The sequence below is a fragment of the Manis pentadactyla genome, chromosome 6, assembly GCF_030020395.1.
Source record: "Manis pentadactyla isolate mManPen7 chromosome 6, mManPen7.hap1, whole genome shotgun sequence".
Taxonomy (NCBI): Eukaryota; Metazoa; Chordata; class Mammalia; order Pholidota; family Manidae; genus Manis; species Manis pentadactyla.
Window position 1 is genome coordinate 47,118,018 of NC_080024.1, and position 20,632 is coordinate 47,138,649.

Genomic DNA, 20,632 nt, shown 5'->3' on the forward strand with positions numbered 1-20,632 from the left:
TAAACAAAGGGAAATAAAACAAAAACACATAATAAAGGAAATAATGCCAGATTCTTCCCTATATAGTTAGTTGCCCATAATTACCAAAACTCTTTTAGGAAAAAAGTATGGAATTATTTTGTCTAGATGTTATAGTTAAATTTGTAAGACATTTTTTCAGAAGAAGGTGGCATTCATTTCTTTGAATGAGTTCCTTTCAAAGTCACAGTGACTCATTCTCATACTAACCCAGTTTATTTAAAAGCAAAGCTCTTCATAGCATACTGTTTTCATTTCTTTTCTTTTGGGGGGATAAAAACAAATAAAAGTTGGTATTGTATATACCAAACTAAAATGGAGATTTTCAAGAATAAAATTCTGCCCAACTACTAATGCCAATAGCTCTAAATAGAAGGAAAAGCAAAAAAAACACAAATGCATGGAATAAATTCTGGTGTGAGGAGAAAGAAAGAATATAATTAACTATCTTTATTATCACTGTCATCCACATTAAGAAATAGAGTGATATAGATATGTTAAGGGTTGAGTTTCTTCCCCTCAGTTCTCATCCCTGCCAAAACAGAGAACTGAAAAGACAGAGAGAGACACAGTAGTGAAGCAGAGTGTTTTGTTTGAATACACTCCAAGGGAGGAGCGGGCCAGAGTCAATGTAGGTAAAGGCCTTGATCTGTTAGGCAGGAGGCCTACATATTGCATTCTAGCAAGGAAGTGCCTCTTTGACAAGGCGAGGTTATTTAATTGACGGGTCCATATACACAGCCATCCATCTCAGTGCACACGTCCTTTCCCACGATGAGGTATGGTTTGGGCAGTACTTAATTTTGTTCAGTTGTTCTAGGTTGGGACCAGTTTGGCCTGGTTCCAATAGGCAAGAAGTTATCTCCTAGCAAAGCCTTTGTTGTCTTCACATGAGACTCCCGACCTGGGCAGAGTTTAGGCAGTCTTTCTCTTGAGCCTTATCTTCCCCTTACCTGACTGTTCAGGTCAATTTTTTTTGCCTAATAGAAAGACCTATGGCTGCTTCTGTTTATTTTTCCTGCTTTTCGTATCTGTTTTTCTAGGTACCCATTATTAAGTAAGACAGGAAAATGTTATTTGAGGACCATTGCTTCTTTAATTATAAGTCTACCTATCTCTTGGTTATATAATTATTAATTCTGATTAATATATTGATTCAGATTGAGGGTGACATCTATGGGCAGGGGGTATATGTACTTTGGAAAGACAGTTGAGACCTTCCTAACATAGTTCAATTTAGAACTTTGATTCATAGCTAATGTCATTCAAGTTGGTATTACCTTTTTTTAAATTTCAAGGATCAATAACTAAAGTCAGGTAAGTTTCCTCATTTCCCCTCAAAGTCTGTTGCCATCGCAGATATTTCTTTCTGGTTAGACAAATACACTGGAGACTTCTCAAGTTTCTGTTTCTGATTATCTCATCTTGTATGAGAAAAGGAGAGCAAAATCTTAGCCCACATAAGGGAAATTCTCACAAAATGTGACTGTATTATTTCCTTTAGGAAAAGAGAAGTAAAAATTTTGTACTCAGTATACCTAAGGCTAATTATTTACATTTTGGTTTCAGTTACATGATGAAGCAGGTAGCTATCTGAAGAAAAGTGTTATAGTACTATATATATTAGATAAAGTTTTAAGTTTTTATCCTTAAGTACAATAAACATGATAAACCAATAATGATCAATTTTCTCACTCTAGGGAAAATAATTCTGCTAGTGAAATAAGTCCTAATGTGAAAACCTGGAATTTTTTTATTGTGTTCTAATGGTAAGTATCTGGGGAGAGGTCTGAGCTTAGTTCGAGATTGGAACTGCAGCTGTTGGTGACTATACCCATGTGTTCAGGTGATGTCCTGAGTTCAGCTGCTCGGAATCATACTGTAAAGGAACAGGGAGACCCAGGCAGCTGAGTCAGAGTCCTCCCGCAACCACTAACATGTTGATCTTCAGCCACTTCTGTTCAGACTGTAAAATATCACACCCATGAAAGGATGAAAACTATGGGCCCAGAGAATGAGAGGCAATTGGTGCCACTTCCTTTTTTATCCATAGCATCCCATAAATAGTTCTTTTTCTCTTGATTCCTCCCACTGAATGATCACTATTTTACATTTTTATAAAGACCAGTTAGTTTGTCCAAATTGGCATTTCTTTTACTCCTAACACATAATCATATAATCAGGAATGAGACATTTTCTTGTTAAATGCCCTAGTTAATTCGCTTGATTGTAATTTTCTGAGAATGGAGACCAGAGTTTTAATTTTCTGTAAGCTACTTAAAGTCCTAAAATTAAGTTTATTTATGAATGGTTAAAATTTATCACATTGTGTACTTTTTCTATCCTGCAAAGGATGTAGTATATAAAAAGCAAATTAGTTAAGGCTCAGTTTTAAATATACTAAAATTATAATCTGCCTCAAGTATAGTGATAGAAATGAAAGATTTTTAAAGGATTTAATCTCTTTCTGGGCTTCTCAAAAAGACTGTTTTTTGAAAGAATTCTTATCTGTAGGATAACTTATCTCTGTCTGCTACCCCACATGTCCACCCACCCCATTCTGTCAAGTTTATCAGACTTTGAAGTCTTTATCTTGCCTTCTTCCAGACATATTAAAACTTGCCATTCTTTTTTATCCTAACTCTGTCTATATATACTGTTTTCCTTAGATATTTAATCATGTCTCACATGATTATGTGTAAGCTTTCATGCTGATGTGTAAACTCCTGAGAGATCTGAGGAAAACTACAGACTCCTTTCTCAAGTGCAAATACACACATGCATAGATTTTTTTTCACATACATTTTCAAAGACTATCCACGGGTGCCCACTCTGTCAGGTTTTTTCAGGTGAGGCTTCCAATTTCTATTAGGAAGGATAGATGGTTACTTGTATTAACTGGGCACCTGAACGTGATGGTAATATGAAATGCAGATAAGTGGTAGCAGAGAGAGTGATGCTGACATCATAATGATTTGGCAAACACTGGTGCCTTGGAAACCTTTTTTAAGGGCTATAATTAATTAATACAAATTTAAAATGGCTTTAAAGGAGCTTCATGCAGGGATGATCACTTATAGGAAAAAAATCTCTTGCCATGTAAATTGAGACTAATCTAAATTCTCCTTGGGATTAAACATCTTTTTTCAGGTGGCACATTCCTCAGCAATTCCTTAAGAGAAAAATATATACAAAAATGTTAATCCTGGGAAGTCTGGGACTGTAATAAAATTATTGGCACTGATAGAAGGGATTGGGTGTCTCTAAGATGAATTGTTTATCTCACAATTTTTGATAACTCACTAGAAGAAAGACACGGATTCCATAATGATTTCTTTACTGTGACCTTGTTTCCTTTCCTCATAGACTGGTATGCTAAATGAGATTAAAACTGTAGAACCTAAATAAGATGTGTAGAAACTTGAATGATGTACACATGCATAATTATAAAACCAAATTCTAATGCTAAATATAAGTTTTATCTACAATGTTTGCCACTTGGGATTATCTATGTGTTTCAGTTGACATAATTAACTGAGCAGGAAGCACCTGAAACTAAGCTTCCTTTTATAAAGAGAGAAAGTTTTAACTTTTGCTGTCAATTACATTTCCCTTAGATATTTAATCATTTCTCACATGATTTTTTCATCATCACTTCTACCTACTTTCAGCAGGTAGACGTAACCAGGAAGCAGGGGGAGGAAAGATAATTATGAGAAATTGTGATAGGAATCTATATCAGTAAGAGCAGTCGTTAATTTGTAATAAACTCTGGAGACTATGTAAATAACATTGTTGAGCAAGTGACAACTCGATTGGTTTTAAGCTTGTAGAGTTCATTTGTCATCTAAATTAGGAAAGAGAGAGAATAGCTGCCCAGGCTGTTACTATTATCAGAAAAACATAATGAAACAAACTGCTTATCTGCGATAAAATTATTATATAGAAATAGTGCATTTAAGTTTTTCATTGTGCAAACATATAAATGTATTTACTCATCTAACATAGTTGCTGGGATTGCAAAAATGTGTTGATCTTATCTACTCAAAAAAAGAAAACAGTCAAAATATATGAAATGATGACTTTCAACTAGTTAAATATTGGTCACTGAAGGACAGTGACAACATATGGATTCCATGCGGATGGGAAACAAGAGCTCAGTCCTATATTCTGACATTTGTTTCAGTGTACTGATTAAAGACAGCTTCCATACCAAAGGAAAGGGAAGGGGATCTCTGGAATTGCCCAGTGGTCTCCCTGAGCTGGGGAGATGAAGCAGGGAGTCTGGGAGGCCACGGTGGCTAGAGTATGCAGGGCAGAGTACCAGAGAGTAAAGAACTGCATAGCAAGAGAGATCCAGAGATTTCAGATGACCCTCAAGTCTTCAGCTTAATGCTGATTAGTGCATGCATGAGAGAAAGGTACCCAAGTTTAGGTAAAGAACCATCTAGAAGGTCTAGAGGGATAACACTTAGAACATATGTAAAGCTGAGACTATTTCTTATCCCTAAATTGCAAAAATATTAATTCATGAAGCATCTAGTAATCAGAAGGTTAACCAAGAATAAACATTTCTCTGATCCTGCCTACAGCAAAGCTTAACAGCAAGATAGTAAAATACCATATTGTTTCCAAGTCATTACATTGCCAGAATAGAGCTCAAGAATATGTAGAGGAATACAACATATCCAGCACCTGAGAAAGTAAAATTCATAGTATCATGCATTCAAATCAAAATTACAAAGCATGTAAAAAAAAGTAAACTATAACTCATAATGAGAAGAATCAAAAAAACACAGAAATGACACAGTAAATAACAAAGATATTAAAACTATAATTTTACCTCTCTTCCATGTGTGCAAGAAGCTAGAAAGAAGAAAAAGTAGAGAAAGAACAGACAAACCCAAACCAAATACCTAGAGAAGAAAACAATTATCGAATGTACACTATATAAGATTATAAACAAATTAGTCATAACAGGAGAAAAGATATAACATGTAAATTGAAACATAAGGAGGAAAAAAAGACTAAAAATCATGAGTAGAGCATTAGTGAGCTGTGAGGTAACTTCAAGCATCCTAATTAATGTATGTGTAACTAAGATCCTGGGAACAGAGGACAGTGCCTGAAGAAGAAAATGGCACCAGATGGAAATGTGGATCTATGGACAGAATGAAGATGCCAGAGCAGGTGACTACCTGGGCAAACATAAAATACTTTTATATGTTTAAATCTCTTTGAAAGATAATTATTTCATTAATCTTGACAAATGTACCATACTGATATGTTAATAAAATGGATCTGGGGTATATGACAACTCTTTCTAGCTTCACAAGTTTTCTATACATCTGAAGGCATCCTAAATTTAAAAAAATATTTAAAAATTATAACTGCTTGAAACCAAAATAATGACACAGAGTGTTCTTTATACATACATAGAAACAAAATGTATGACAAAAATAGCACAAAGGCTAGGAGGGGGAAAGAGGAAGTACGCTGTTTGGGATGATACTGTTTGAGAAACGTGTAATATCACTTGAAGGAGACCGTGATAAATCAAAGATGTATACACTAAGCCCAAAAGCAACAACAAATAACAAAATAAAGAATGATAGCAAATAAACCAACAAAGGAGACAAAAATATTATCTTACATAAACCTAATTCCAAAAGAAGACCCCAAAGAAGTAAAAGAGGAGAGAAGAACAGATAGGACCAATAGCAAAAACAAGCAATAGACAAATTCAAACATATCAGTTATCACATCAAATTAAATGTTTTAAACACCACAATTTTTAAAAATTTTGTAATCATTAATATACAATTACATGACCAACATTGTGGTTACTAGATTCCCCCACTATCAAGTCCCCACCACATACCCCATTACAGTCACTGTCCGTCAGCATAGTGAGATGCTATAGAGTCACTACTTGTCTTCTCTGTGCTATACAGCCCTCCCTGTGTCCCCCCTACATTATGTGTAAACACCCCAATTTAAAGGAAAATATTTTCTGATTGAATAAAACAGCAAGACACAACTATACATTGCTTAAAAACTCATTTTATATATGAACACACAAATTCAAAGTATAAGGATGGAAAATATACAACTTTTGCATCAACCAGAAGAAACCTAAGGTGGTTATATTAATAGTGAATTGCATTTTACAGCAAAGAGTATTACAAAGAGGGCCATTTCATAATGATAAAGGGAGAGATTATTAAGAAGAAAATCCTAAGTGTTTATGTACCTAATACCAGAGCTTCAAATTATATGAACAAAAGCTGATGGAACAGGAAAGAGAAGTAGACAAATCCAGAGATACAGTCAGAGAGTTCAACAACTATACCCAAAATTTAACATAAAAAAATAGACAGAGGAGGAGCTAAGATGGCAGCATGAGTAGAGCAGCAGAAATCTCCTCCAAAAACCATATATATTTTTGAAAATACACCAAATACAACTATCCCTAAAAGAGAGACCAGAAGATACAGGACAACATCCAGGCTACATCCACACCTGCGAGAACCCAGCATCTCGTGAAGGGGGTAAGATAAAAGCCGCACCTGGCGGGACCCAAGCGCCCCTCACCCCAGCTCCTGATGAGAGGAGAGGAGTCGGAGCGGGGAGAGAGAGGGAGCCCAGGACTGCTAAATACCCAGCCCTAGCCATCTGCACTGGGAGCGAAGACACACAGTACGTGGGGTGCTGGATACTAGGGAAACGGGACAGTAAAAGCTGCGAGTGTGCCCTCGCAGCCGGCACCCCAGGGACAAAGAAAAGTGAGTGCTTTTTGAAAGTCTTAAAGGGACAGGGACCCCACAGCTGGATGGAAGTATCCCAGGACACTTAACCCAGCAGCTGGGAATCCCACGAAACTCCAGACACCCTAGCCCCCTGGGTGGCAGCACAGCTCTGAGGCCCCTCCTGGCGATAAAGAGCCTCCCGCCCATTCCCCTTCCGACTCAGCTCTGTCATAGTGGGGCAGCAACCTGAGGCTGGCAATGCCTATAGCAGCAGGGCAGAGTTTCCTTCACAGTGGCTGGGCAAGAATTAGAAACCCCATCTGCATGTAGCTTCCCAGCACAAGCTACTAGGGGTCGCTGTTCTTCCAGGAGAGGAAGGCCACAAACCAGCAAGAAGGGACGTTCTCCCAGCCGACACAAGTGTCAGCTCCCCATGACTACCTTTATCACCATGAAAAGGCAAAAGAATTTGATACAGACCAGACTAACCCAGACATCCTCCTCTGAGAAGGAATCTGGGGAGATAAACCTAACCAATCTCCCTGAAACAGAATTAAAAATAAAGGTCATAACCATGCTGATGGATCTTCAGAGAAAAATGCAAGAGCTAAGGGACGAAGTCCAGAGGGAGATTACAGAAATAAAACAATCTCTGGAAGGACTAAAGAGCAGACTGGATGAGGTGCAAGATGCCATTAATGGAATAGAAATCAGAGAACATGAATGCAGAGAAGCTGAGCCAGAGAGAGATAAAAGGATCTCCAGGAATGAAAGACTATTAAGAGAACTGTGTGACCAATACAAAAGGAACAATATTTGCATTATAGGGGTACCAGAAGAAGAATAGGGAGAAAAAAGGATAGAAAATGTCTTTGAAGAAATAATTGCTGAAAACTTCCCCAAACTGGGGAAGGAAATAGTTGCTCAGACCACAGAAGCACACAGAACTCCCAACAGAAGGAACACAAAAAGGACAACACCAAGACACATAATAATTAAAATGGCAAAGATCAAGGACAATGACAGAGTTTTAAAGGCAGCTAGAGAGAGGAAAAAGGTCACCTACAAAGGAAAACCCATCAGGCTATCATCAGACTCCTCAACAGAAACCTTACAGGCCAGAAGAGAATGGCATGATATATTTAATGCAATGAAATAGAAGGACCTTGAACCAAGAATACTGTATCCAGCACGATTATCATTTAAATATGAAGGAGGGATTAAACAATTCCCAGACAAGCAAAAGTTGAGGGAATTTGCCTCCCACAAACCACCTCTACAGGGTATTCTAGAGGGACTGCTACAGATGGGAGCACTCCTAAAGCTAAACAGATGTCACCAGAGAAAATAAAATCACAGCAGAGAAAGCAGACCAACCAAATACTAACTAAAGGCAAAAAATAAAATCAACTACCTACAAAAGCAATTAAAGGAAACACAAAAGAACATGGAATCAAACATCCAACATATGAAGAATGGAGGAAGAGGAATAAGAAGGGAGAGAAATAAAGAATCACCAGACAGTGTCTATAATAGTTCAATAAGCAAGTTAAGGTAGGCAGTAAGATACTAAAGAAGCTAACCTTGAACCTTTGGTAACCACGAATCTAAAGCCTGCAATGGCAATAAGTACATATCTTTCAATAATCACCCTAAATGTAAATGGACTGAATGCACCAATCAAAAGACACAGAGTAATAGAATGGATAAAAAAGCAAGACCCATCCAGATACTGCTTACCAGAGACCCACCTCAACCCAAAGACATGCACAGACTAAAAGTCAAGGGATGGAAAAACATATTTCATGCAAACAACAGGGAAAAAAAAGCAGGTGTTGCAGTACTAGTATCAGACAAAACAGACTTCAAAACAAAGAAAGTAACAAGAGATAAAGAAGGACATTACATAATGATAAAGGGGTCAGTTCAACAAGAGGTTATAACAATTATAAACATATATGCACCCAACACAGGCGCACCAGCCTATGTGAAACAAATATTAACAGAACTAAAGGAGGAAATAGAATGTAATGCATTCATTTTAGGAGACTTCAACACACCACACACTCCAAAGGATAGATCCACCAGACAGAAAATAAGTAAGGACACAGAGGCACTGAACAACACACTAGAACAGATAGACCTAATAGACATCTATAGAACTCTACACCCAAAAGAAACAGGATACACATTCTTCTCAAGTGCACATGGAACATTCTCCAGAATAGATGACATAAGGCCACAAAAAGAGCCTCAGTAAATTTAAAATGATTGAAATTCTACCAACCAAGTTGTCAGACAACAAAGGAATAAAACAAGAACTAAATTGTGCAGAGAAAGCAAAAAGACCCACAAACACTTGGAGGCTTAACAACATGCTCCTAAATAATCAATGGATCAATGACCAAATTAAAATAGAGATCAAGCAATATATGGAAACAAATGACAACAACAACAAAAAGCCCCAACTGCTATGGGATGCAGCGAAAGCAGTCTTACGAGGAAAGTATATAGCAATCCAGGCGTGTTTAAAGAAGGAAAAACAAACCCAAAGGAATAGTCTAACGTCACAGTTATCAAAATTGGAAAAAGAAGAAAAAATGAGGCCTAAAGTCAGCAGAAGGAGGACATAATAAAGATCAGAGAAGAAATAAATAAAATTGAGAAGAATAAAACAATAGAAAAAATCAATGAAACCACGAGCTGGTTCTTTGAGAGAATAAACAAAATAGATAAGCCTCTAGCCAGACTTATTCAGAGTAAAAGAGAATCAGCACACATCAACAGAATCAGAAACAAGGAAGGAGAGATAATGACGGACTCCATAGAAATATAAATTATTAGAGACTACTATGAAAACCTATATGCTAACAAGCTGGAAAACCTAGAAGAAATGGACAACTTCTTAGAAAAATACAACCCTCCAAGACTGACCAAGGAAGAAACACAAAATCAAAACAAACCAATTACCAGCAAAGAAATTGAAGTGGTAATCAAAAAACTACCCAGAAACAAAATGCCCGGGCCAGACAGATTTACCTTGGAATTTTACCAGGCATACAGAGAAGACATAATACCCATTCTCCTTAAAGTTTTCCAAAAAATAGAAGAGGAGGGAATACTCCCAAATTCATTCTATGAAGCTAACATCACCCTAATACCAAAATCTAGGCAAAGACCCCACCAAAAAAGAAAATTACAAACCAATATCCCTGTTGAACATAGATGCAAAAATACTCAACAAAATATTAGCAAACTGAATTCAAAAATATACCAAAAGGATCATACCCCATGACCAAGTGGGATTCATCCCAGGGATGCAAGGATGGTAAAACATTCGAACATCCACCAACATCATCTACCACATAAAAAAAAAGAAAGACAAAAACCACATGATCATCTCCATGGATGCTGAAAAAGCATTTGACAAAATTCAACACCCATTTGTGATAAAAACTCTCAGCAAAATGGGTATACAGGGCAAGTACCTCAACATAATAAAGGCCATATATGATATGCCCACAACCAACATCATACTGAACAGTGAGAAGCTGAAAGCTTTTCCTCTGAGATCGGGAACAAGACAGGGATGCCCACTCTCCCCACTGTTATTCAACATAGTACTGGGGGTCCTAGTCATGGCAATTAGACAAAACAAAGAAATACAAGGAATCCAGATCAGTAAAGAAGAAGTCAAACTGCCACTAGTTGCAGATGACATGATATTGTACATTAAAAACCATAAAATTCCACTCCAAAACTACTAGAACTGATTGGAATACAGCAAAGTTGCAGGATACAAAATTAACACACAGAAATCTGTGGCTTTCCTATACACTAACAATGAACTAATAGAAAGAGAAATCAGGAAAACAATTCCATTCACAATTGTAGCAAAGAGAATAAAATACCTAGGAATAAACCTAACCAAAGAAGTGAAAGACCTATACCCGAAAACTATAAGACACTCTTAAGAGAAATTAAAGAGGCCACTAGTAAATGGAAACTCATCCCAAGCTCTTGGCTAGGAATAATTAATATTGTCAAAATGGCCATCCTGCCCAAAGAAATATACAGATTTGATGCAATCCCTATCACATTACCAAAAACACTCTTCAACCAACTGGAACAAATAGTTCCAAAATTCATATGGAAACACCAAAGACCCCGAATAGCCAAAGCAATCCTGAGAAGGAAGAATAAAGTGAGGGGGGGGGATCTCGCTCCCCAACTTCAAGCTTTACTACAAAGCCATAGTAATCAAGACAATTTGGTACTGGCACAAGAACAGAGCCACAGACCAGTGGAACAGAATAAAGACTCCAGACATTAATCCAAACATATATGGTCAATTAATATTCAATAAAGGAGCCATGGACATACAATGTGGAAATGACAGTCTCTTCAGCAGATGGTGCTGGCAAAACTGGACAGCTACATGTAAGAGAATGAAACTGGATCACTGTCTAACCCCATAAACAAAAGTAAATTTGAAACGGATCAAAGACCTGAATGTAAGTCATGAAACCATAAAACTCTAGAAGAAAATGTAGGCAAAAATCTCTTAGATGTAAACATGAGTGACTTCTTCATGAACCTATCTCCCCAGGCAAGGGAAACAAAAGCAAACATGAACAAGTGGGACTATATCAAGCTGAAAACCTTCTGTACAGCAAAGAACACCATCAATAGAACAAAAACGTACCCTACAGTATGGGAGAATATGTTCATAAATGACAGATCTGATAAAGGGTTGACATCCAAAATATATAAAGAGCTCATGCACCTCAACAAACAAAGAGCATATAATCCAATTAAAAAATGGGCAGATGAGCTGAACAGACAGTTCTCCAAAGAAGAAATTCAGATGGCCAACAGACACATGAGAAGATGCTCCACATCGCTAGTCATCAGAGAAATGCAAATTAAAACCACAATGAGATATCACCTCACACCAGTAAGGATGGCTACCATCCAAAAGACAAACAACAACCAATGTTGGCGAGGTTATGGAGAAAGGGGAACCCTCCTACACTGCTGGTGGGAATGTAAATTAGTTCAACCATTGTGAAAGCAGTTTGGAGGTTCCTCAAAAAGCTCAAAATAGACATACCATTTGACCCAGGAATTCCACTCCTAAGAATTTACCCTAAGAATGCAGCAGCCCAGTTTGAAAAAGACAGATGCACCCCTATGTTTATCGCAGAACTATTTACAATAGCCAAGAAATGGAAGCACCCTACGTGCCCATCAGTAGATGAATGGATAAAGATGTGGTACATATATACAATGGAATATTATTCAGCCACAAGAAGAAAACAAATCGTACCATTTGCAACAACATGGATGGAGCTAGAGGGTATTATGCTCAGTGAAATAAGCCAGGTGGAGAAAGACAAGTGTCAAATGATTTCACTCATATGTGGAGTATAAGAAGAAAGAAAAACTGAAGGAACAAAACAGCAGCAAAATCACAGAACCCAAGAATGGACTAACAGTTACCAAAGGGAAAGGGACTAGGGAGGATGGGTGGGAAGGAAGGGATAAGGGTGGGGAAAAAGGAAGGGGGCATTACGATTAGCATGTATAATGTGGGGGGGCACGTGGAGGGCTCTGCAATACAGTGAAGACAAGTAGTGATTCTACAGCATCTTACTGCGCTGATGGACAGTGACTGTAATGGGGTGTGGGGGGGGACTTGGTTAAGGGGGGAGCCTAGTAAACATAATGTTCTTCATGTAATCGTAGATTAATGATTACAAAATTAGAAAATTAATTAATTAATTAAAAAATACACAGAAATATTTAGTAAGAATATAGAAAATTTGACAAACACTGTAAATAACTTTATCTAATTAACATAAAACATTATATTCTACATGTACTTTTCAAGAGCACACAGGACTTTTGCCAAGTTAGATTTTATTAAGGATCATAAAATATATCTCAGTAAATTACTAATTATTCTATCCATGTAAAATAGGTACTGTGACCCTAATGAAATCAAATTGGAAATAATAAAAAGAAAGACATTTGAAGAATCTACAAATATTTGGAAACTAAATAACACTCTTCTAAAAAACTCATGGGTCGATGTTGAAATCGCAGGGATATTAGAGGATATTTGAACTGAATAAAAATGAGAGCACAGCATTATCATAATATAGCCAAAGTAATATTTAGATAGAAATTCATAGCAAGAAAATAAAAAACTGAGAGAGGATATCAGTGAAATAAACCATTTTTTAAAAATGTTTAAAATTAATAAACCTCAATGTAGACTGATACGGAAAAAGAAAAGGCACAAATTACCAATGTCAAGAACTAGAGGATTCACATCATTACAAATTCTAGTATAAGAAAATACAATTAACAACTTTATGCTAATAAATTTGACAGTTTCGATGAAATGGCTGATTTCTTGAATTTACATTCACAATGTTGTACAATTACCACCACTATTTCCAGAATTTTTCATCCCAAACAGAAACTCTGCATCTATAATCAACAACTCATTCATCTCTTCCTCCTCCAGACTCAAGATGATGGCTACTTAATAACCTCTAATCTACTTTCTGTCTCTATGAATTTCACTATTCTACATGTTCCATATATGTAGAATTACAAACTATTTGCTCTTCTTTGTCTAATTTCACTTAGTATAATGTTTTCAAGGTTCATTCATGCAGCATGAATCAGAAACTCATTTTGTATTCAAGTATATTTGAAATCAGTTGCAAAAAAAAAGAGCACGTGTACACATAAGATATTTTGATATAATCATTGTGATTTATTTTCTGAGATACATTGGAGTATCCTAAATGAACTTTAAAAATAATATCAAAATTTTGCAACGTACCCTATTATTCTGGAGACTCACCCATTTACTGAAATTTACTTCATTTCTAAGTCTTTTAAGGTGATGCTTAGAGATGGGTTATTATGGGATTCAAGAATGGGATAGATGATAAGAATCACAATCAAGAGAGAGAGAAGGAGGTTTGTGGTAGGACAGTGGTGGTCCTGAGGATGTGGTACAATTGAAAGGGGTCAGTGGCACACTATGCTTGCTAATACAAACACTACATTATTAGAGCCATATTGATTGGTACTTTCACATTCCTGATGTTGAAATAGCCTCATCCACAACATTTATTCAGTCTAGATAATGCTACCCTCACATTTTGAGAGGAGACTTCCTTGTAATAACTTCATAAACCCAGAGATATATGGTCCACTAGATGGAACAACTGTGATAAGAAATATTGCAGCACTGGGACTTGCTACTATGGGCCATGGTGTCCTATTACTCTTTGGTTTTTAAAGTAATATTAAAATGTGTTTGTTCCAAATAAGAGGGAACATATTATCCCAAAGGAAGAGACATGAACATAGTAAAACTGGCTTGGGTCCAGTGTTTTTTTTTTTTATTGACTCTAGAAAGAAGAGAAGTGGAAATGATTAGTTTGCTCTTAGCCTTTTGGTAGTTCAATCTCTCTTTCTAAATGGCGCTTGCCACTTAAGAGAAACGGAGACAGGGAGAGAAGGGTAGTGGGAAAACTGAACTCCTGGAGAAAATAAGTGACACCAACAAAGCAGCTTTTGAGGATCTTAAATACCCAAGGGAAATGGTATAACATGAACAGAACTCTCTGGAATAACTTGCACCCTTTCTTCACTGTGGTAAGATTTAATATCCAGAAATAAGGACTTCAATACTCACTCCATGCCTGGAATTCAGATTTCTCCTAATGATGTGATAACAATCAGAAAGAATTAGAGTACTGGTATATTTCTAATAAAAGGTGTAATGTATTTAAAAATATTTTTGTTTTTAAAAAAGGCAACTTTGCAAGTTTAAATTCCCCCAGTTAAATGTTTTAGATGGTAAACAAAAAAGGGTGGCTAGATACAGCTTTTATTGAGAATAGACGAGTTGGCATGTAATGTACTTAGACTACATCTACCTAGCAAAAATAATTTGGTGACATAAATAAACCATTTTAATTAATAGTATCATTCAATTTATTTAATTTATACTAATACAAGTTTTTTTTAAGACCTTATCGAGTACTTCTCTTTTCATATTGTTTCTCATGCCCGACCCCTTACATTACCCCAAGGATGTATGCTTTGCATTGTTTTTTCTGCTATTAGGTAGATATCAGTTGAAATCTGTCTTAAAGTTTGTGACACTGAATTGCATAAAACAACCATTCCTAAAGAACCTGTACCACATTTACTATGCAGTGAGATTGCTGGGCATTCTGAGTATAAGCAAAGCCTTTTGAACTTGGGCTTTTCCCTTCTGTAGTTTGTCATCTTGTCCAATTATCTTTTTAGTTTGAATAAGGTAGATAACTAAGGTCAGGAAATAAATTATCAAGAAAGGAGTAAACTAGTGTTACAAAAACTATAGCTTAATACAAAAAGTTTTCTATTTCATAATTTATTATTTTTAAGTTTAGCAATAATGTTTATAATGGAAGACTCCAGTCAAAACATTTGTACAAACAACAATCAGATGTGAAGCATAGAGTTACAATCAATCACACCAGCAAGTACCAGTTGATGGCATAATCCACTTAACAGGAGCATTTTAACAAAACATTTCCCAAAGGGGTTTTGATCTAGTCACTGGCAGTAAACCAAATGCTTAAAGATACCAGACTGCACCTTTAAAACAACAACTTGTCCAATTCAGCATACCTAACTGAGAGGGAAACCAAATAGTAGTATATGTATCAGTGAAGAGTCCCAACAAGAGTCTATGTCAGTCACCTGAAGAAGATTCTTCTGGTTTCCCAATATAACTATTCAAATTATTAATAGTATTTTAAAGTTTTAATCTTATGCCTATAATGTTAATTATCTATATTTATGTAAGTATTTTTCAATGTATGTTGATCCCTATGGATATTTATATCAGTTTATTAACCCATAGTCCCAAATTAGAATTTCATATTCCCATAAATTTTTACAGACACTATTCCCCTTTAGTTTAAGGATTAGATGAGATATAGATAATATGTCTTGAAATAATCATGCAATTGAATGGTGAATTTGAAAGAATCCCAAAAGTGTTTAACGAAGTACTGTGTTAGGTTAAAAAACTTGGCAGTATCTCAAATTTAACACAATTTTTTGTCTCTAATATAAATATTATGCTTGTACCCATAAAATATGACTCTCTGGGCTGTAAGTTTCCTGCTTGGGTTCTGCCCTTTGTGTTTATCACATAATTTACAAAGTCATTTTGTGACTAATTTCTAGATCACTGAGTCACAGTGTGGCTGTTGCTTATCTTTTCTTTTCTACAAGGCACTGCTCTTTGCCCTCATTTTTTGTAGTACTCTTATACGAATGAGATTTTTCCATATTTAAATAATTATGTCATTATAATTGCATGGTTGTTTCATAACCAGCAAGTACACTATGTAGGTATGTAAGCTATTGCTTTAATTTACATAACTGCACTACAAGTAGTGCAATCATACATATCCTTATTTAAGTATCTTGGAATATGAGCTTTTGGTCTTTGGAGACTTGTAAAACATTTCATAAGAGGGATTAACTAATGCTGGCATAAAACATTTCATTTAGATTACAAGAATTCTAATGTATATACCTCATTTTAAATATCACCAATTAAGAGCAATGAAAGAAATTTCTTTAAATATAAGGCTGGCAGAGAGTCTCTTTGTTATATTTCTTAATGTTACTAAATAATATTTAAAGGTAAACCAAATCTTCAGAAAATTCTAATTAAACAGATACAATTAATAATTGTCACTACAAATTTAAAATTATAAAAAAGGCTACGTCTTACCAACTTGTTACAAAAATGTTCATGATTTTAAAAACATGAAGTAAATTCTGAGCTTTAAGAACTAAATGCTAAGTTTGCAGAACTTAAGAATTAGATGCTTAAGAACTAAATGCTAAGTTCTAAGAAATTAATTTTGCATTGCATTTTGAGTTTGTTTATAGAGAAGGGTTGATTTTCATTTTAGGGTTACAGACAGTGGTTTTCCTCTACCAGTCATTGCTACTCTGTACCCTGCTCTTCCCCCAAGTAAGAAGAAATAAAGGTTATTTCTCATGTCGAGAAAGTATATTGCCAAGTACTCACAAGTAAAATCTCTGAAGAAAGTTCTTAGAAAGATTTTTGCAAAGTGGAGCTGGAGTTGAGGTTATTTTGTTTTCTCTTCCAGGCACTGAAGAGAGAATTTATCTTTTCTCCTTCTTCTTTTAAACAGATTAAGAAACCGGAGAGAGGAGAGTCTTGAAAAAATTGCAATCTGATCCTGCAGGCAGTGAAAGGGCGAGGTAAGAATTTCACGATTTTACAGCCCAAAGTCGCTTCTGTCTATTGGAGCAAAGCGTGAGCCTCAGGGCCGGTTTCAGATCACTGGCAGCTGGGAATAGCCAGGCTTCCTGTTTAGATCACTCCAACAGTATTTAGGCTAATTTTGCCAAACTGTTCAAAAGTCTTTTTCTACAATGGAAGAAACAAAGAAAGGAAGCAGCTTACACTAAGATCTCAGAGTTACTATTTTTGAATAACTATTTATTTTACTTTCAAGGATTCTTTTTGCAATCAGTTAAAAAAACTTTTTTTTCTCAGTTCTTTCTTTTTAAAACGTTATATACTTATCATTACATTGTTACTTAATTAAATGAACTTCTTTTCCAGTTGGTTTCTTCTTCCAATTATTTCATCTACATTGTCAGTATATTTATGAAAAAAATCTGAGGGCTATTGTTCTCTCTCTCTTAAGAGAGGCAGTATATGGTATTGTGTGTTGCAGAATGTTAGGCTGTGAACCCTGCTTTAGCTTATTACTAGCTTTGCAACCTTGGCCAATTATTTAAACTCTCTGTGCCTTATTTCTTTTCCCCTAAAATAATAATAATAAAAGTTCTTAAGTTTGACATAAACAGTAAATGTATTAATACATATAATATGTGCATACTTTGTACTTCAAGTTTCCAAAAAGAAAATCTGATGGGCTGATCTTGCCTCTACTTGAGCAGAGCCTGTAAATTAGCCAAAAAAATTCATCAATGTCCATTTTAGTCAAAAAAACAGGCAATTTTCCTCAACAGTGTGAGCAAGAATGCAACACTGGAAGTGCTTGAGTTGCAGAGTGTAAGGTAATAAGGGGTAATTATTATGCAGCAAAGTTTTATTGTTAAAAAGTCCTAACACACAGCAAAGTTTTATTGTGGTATGAAATTGAGAACATGGGTGAGAAAGAAGCGTAGAAGAGTATTTAAGCATCCACATTCTGAAGTCAGACTACATGACTTGAATCAAGTTCCACAAGCTATACTGAACCTTCCTAAACCTGTGAAATTCCATTGAAAAGGACTCCCCACAAAAAAGGGAGCCAGGCCACTGCACATAGCAAACCTTCAATAAATGTTAACCATCATGTTTATTGCTGTTGTTTATGTTATTATTATATTATTATTACTCTACACACTTTGTAAATATTTAGAGATGTCACTTAGCTGGCTGTAGGTTATTATTCTTGAAGCTAGCCTTTAATATTTCCATAATGGAATTATGGTCACCAAACTAACATCACTACAGATTTCAAAATGTTAGGTAGAAACATGGACATGAGCAGCCAGGGAAGGGGAAGATAGGGTTCAAGGAAAAAAAACCTGCCCAAACTCTGTCCAGGTCAGGGGTTCCATGTGAAGACAACAAAGGCTTTGCAATGAGGTAACTTCGTGCCTATAACCTGGCCAAACTGGTGCCAACCAGGTCCCCAGCGTTGGATCCAACAAAACTAAGAAGGACCAAAACCAAACCTCCTCAATATTGCATTAAAATAAAATTGCAGTTTTGCTCCCCTTCCATTGGCTTTTCTGTGTGCATTTTGGGAAAAGACATGCCACCACGAGGAGTGGACTTTAACCAAAGCTGTCAATCAAATGACCTCACCCTGTCAATCAAAAAGAAGTGCCTCCTGGCTAGGCCTTATAAATAGGCCCTTCCCTAAAAGTTCAGGGCCTATGTCCTCTCTGGCCCTCTCGTCTCTTGGAATGTATTCAAATAAAACTTCCACTCTGCTTTGCTATTGTGTCTCTGCCTTTCAATTCTTTATTGCAGCTGGGACAAGAACCAAGAACAAACTCATCCTATAACAAAAAGATGGCAGAATCTATTTTGCCATGAAACCTGAAGTCACTTAATTATAAAATCCATGAGTTTCTTGTGTTTCCATCTTAGATTGTTTTTATGCCTTCAGCTTTTCTTGCATCTTTGACCTTTGTGTAAGGGGTAACTTCCTCTTGTGTGATTTTATTATATATTAAATAATTGTTAGGTATTTGGCACAAGATTATCTTATTTAATTCTCACAACTAGCTTATGAAGAAGGTCCTCTCTATATAAGGCATGTGAGGAAAAATAATTTCCCCTCTACTGGTCTAGGTTCTCAGATTATAATAGAGATTATATAAAAGATTAACAGAAAAAAAACAAGTTTAATGATATGTATACCTTCTGTATACCCAGTGTTTAAAAACAAAGTGCATCAAGTAAACATGAAGATCTAATCGGCTTTTTAAGTGAGTTGGGCAGCATGCCCTCTAGCAAGTAGAGACATGCTCCGAGGAATTGTGCAAACTGGTAGGTTTTTATATACGGGGGTGGGGGAGTGGGGGGAAGTTAATAGCAAAAGAAAAAAAGGGGTTGTTTCAGGCAGGGCCACTTCTGTTAGGTGGTGGGAGAGCGAAAGATCTTATAATGCATATTCTTTTACATGCATTCGTCTTTTGGAGGATGGAATGGGCTCAGAGGTAATAGATTATTTTATTGATGGTGCTGGCCAGAAAATTACCAACTGACTGTGTTTCTGGGGGAGTGTTGGGTAAATCGAACTTTCTAACCAGGATTCCCACCTGGTCTTGACTGTACCCATTGTATATACATATGAGAGCCTGTTCTGACATCAATGTGACATTTACTGGCGGCAGAACCCCTGATCACGGGATTGCCAGTAAGGGCTAAGAGGTGAAGAGCAGTAAGCCATTCTCTCCTCCCCTCTGTTCCTGGTAAGTGTAATTGGTCAGGTACCCGCCAGTCACCAGGGACCTGCCTGCGGAGTTCCTCACAGGGCAAGGGCGGCGTGGGGTGAGGGGGTGCTGTTTAAGTAGATAGAGCTCTGCAGTGGCCAGAGAGGGAGAGCTTGGTAGCAGAACCCAGCAAGAGGGGGTGGAAGGAGTGGAAAGGGAGAGAGCTGAGCAGCTGGGGTTTGGAGCGAGGAGAGACTGAGCCGTGAGGAGAATAAACCTTTAATACCCAGCTTCTTACCCTTTTTCTCCTTCATTCTCATTGGATTCATAGGGAAACTTGCCTGGGCTGGGAACCACCTTCCTCCCAGAGCTACAGGGAGGCTGAAGTTCTAATTAAGTTGAGGTATTAAGTCCTGGTCTGGTGAACTTTGCCTAGCAGAAGTGACATCATGTTGGGCCTGTGTGTTTCTTTTTAATATCAGGAAAACTGAATAACTCCCCACAAAATGGCCCAAATCACCTTAAATAACAAATCCAGCTAAAGACAAGAGATGTTTAGGGTTGGAGGAGCCAGTTATGGGAGGCTACTGGGAAAAGTACAGTAAACAAGGGTATGCAGACTTAGGTGATTGCCTTCTGCACTGATGAATTTCTAGAGATTTAATCACTCTCTTCCTGTTGCAGAGAGAATGTCACCCTTACAAAGGCAGATTTCCCTCATAAATGTAATGTCCCTTACCAAAGGGTAACTCCTTCATTTTCAGAGCTTTTACTGTGTAATATCTTAAAAATGATCAGCCTAGAACAATCCTTATGACAAAGAAGCATTTTTG

At 36.6% G+C, this 20,632-nt stretch overlaps 1 protein-coding gene across 3 annotated transcripts in view; it reads right to left on the minus strand.

Annotated features, from left to right (window-relative positions):
• TFPI (tissue factor pathway inhibitor) overlaps nucleotides 1-17,152 on the minus strand; it is a 95,120-nt gene extending 77,968 nt beyond the window's left edge. For 2 of the 3 annotated variants that reach the window (XM_057503807.1, XM_057503806.1), the window contains exon 1: nucleotides 16,900-17,152. The gene's annotated coding sequence lies outside the window, so the exon portion shown is untranslated. The remainder of the gene's footprint in view (nucleotides 1-16,899) is intronic. The other variant, XM_036924877.2, reaches the window with a different exon arrangement.
• Between the last annotated feature and the right edge of the window lie 3,480 nt (nucleotides 17,153-20,632).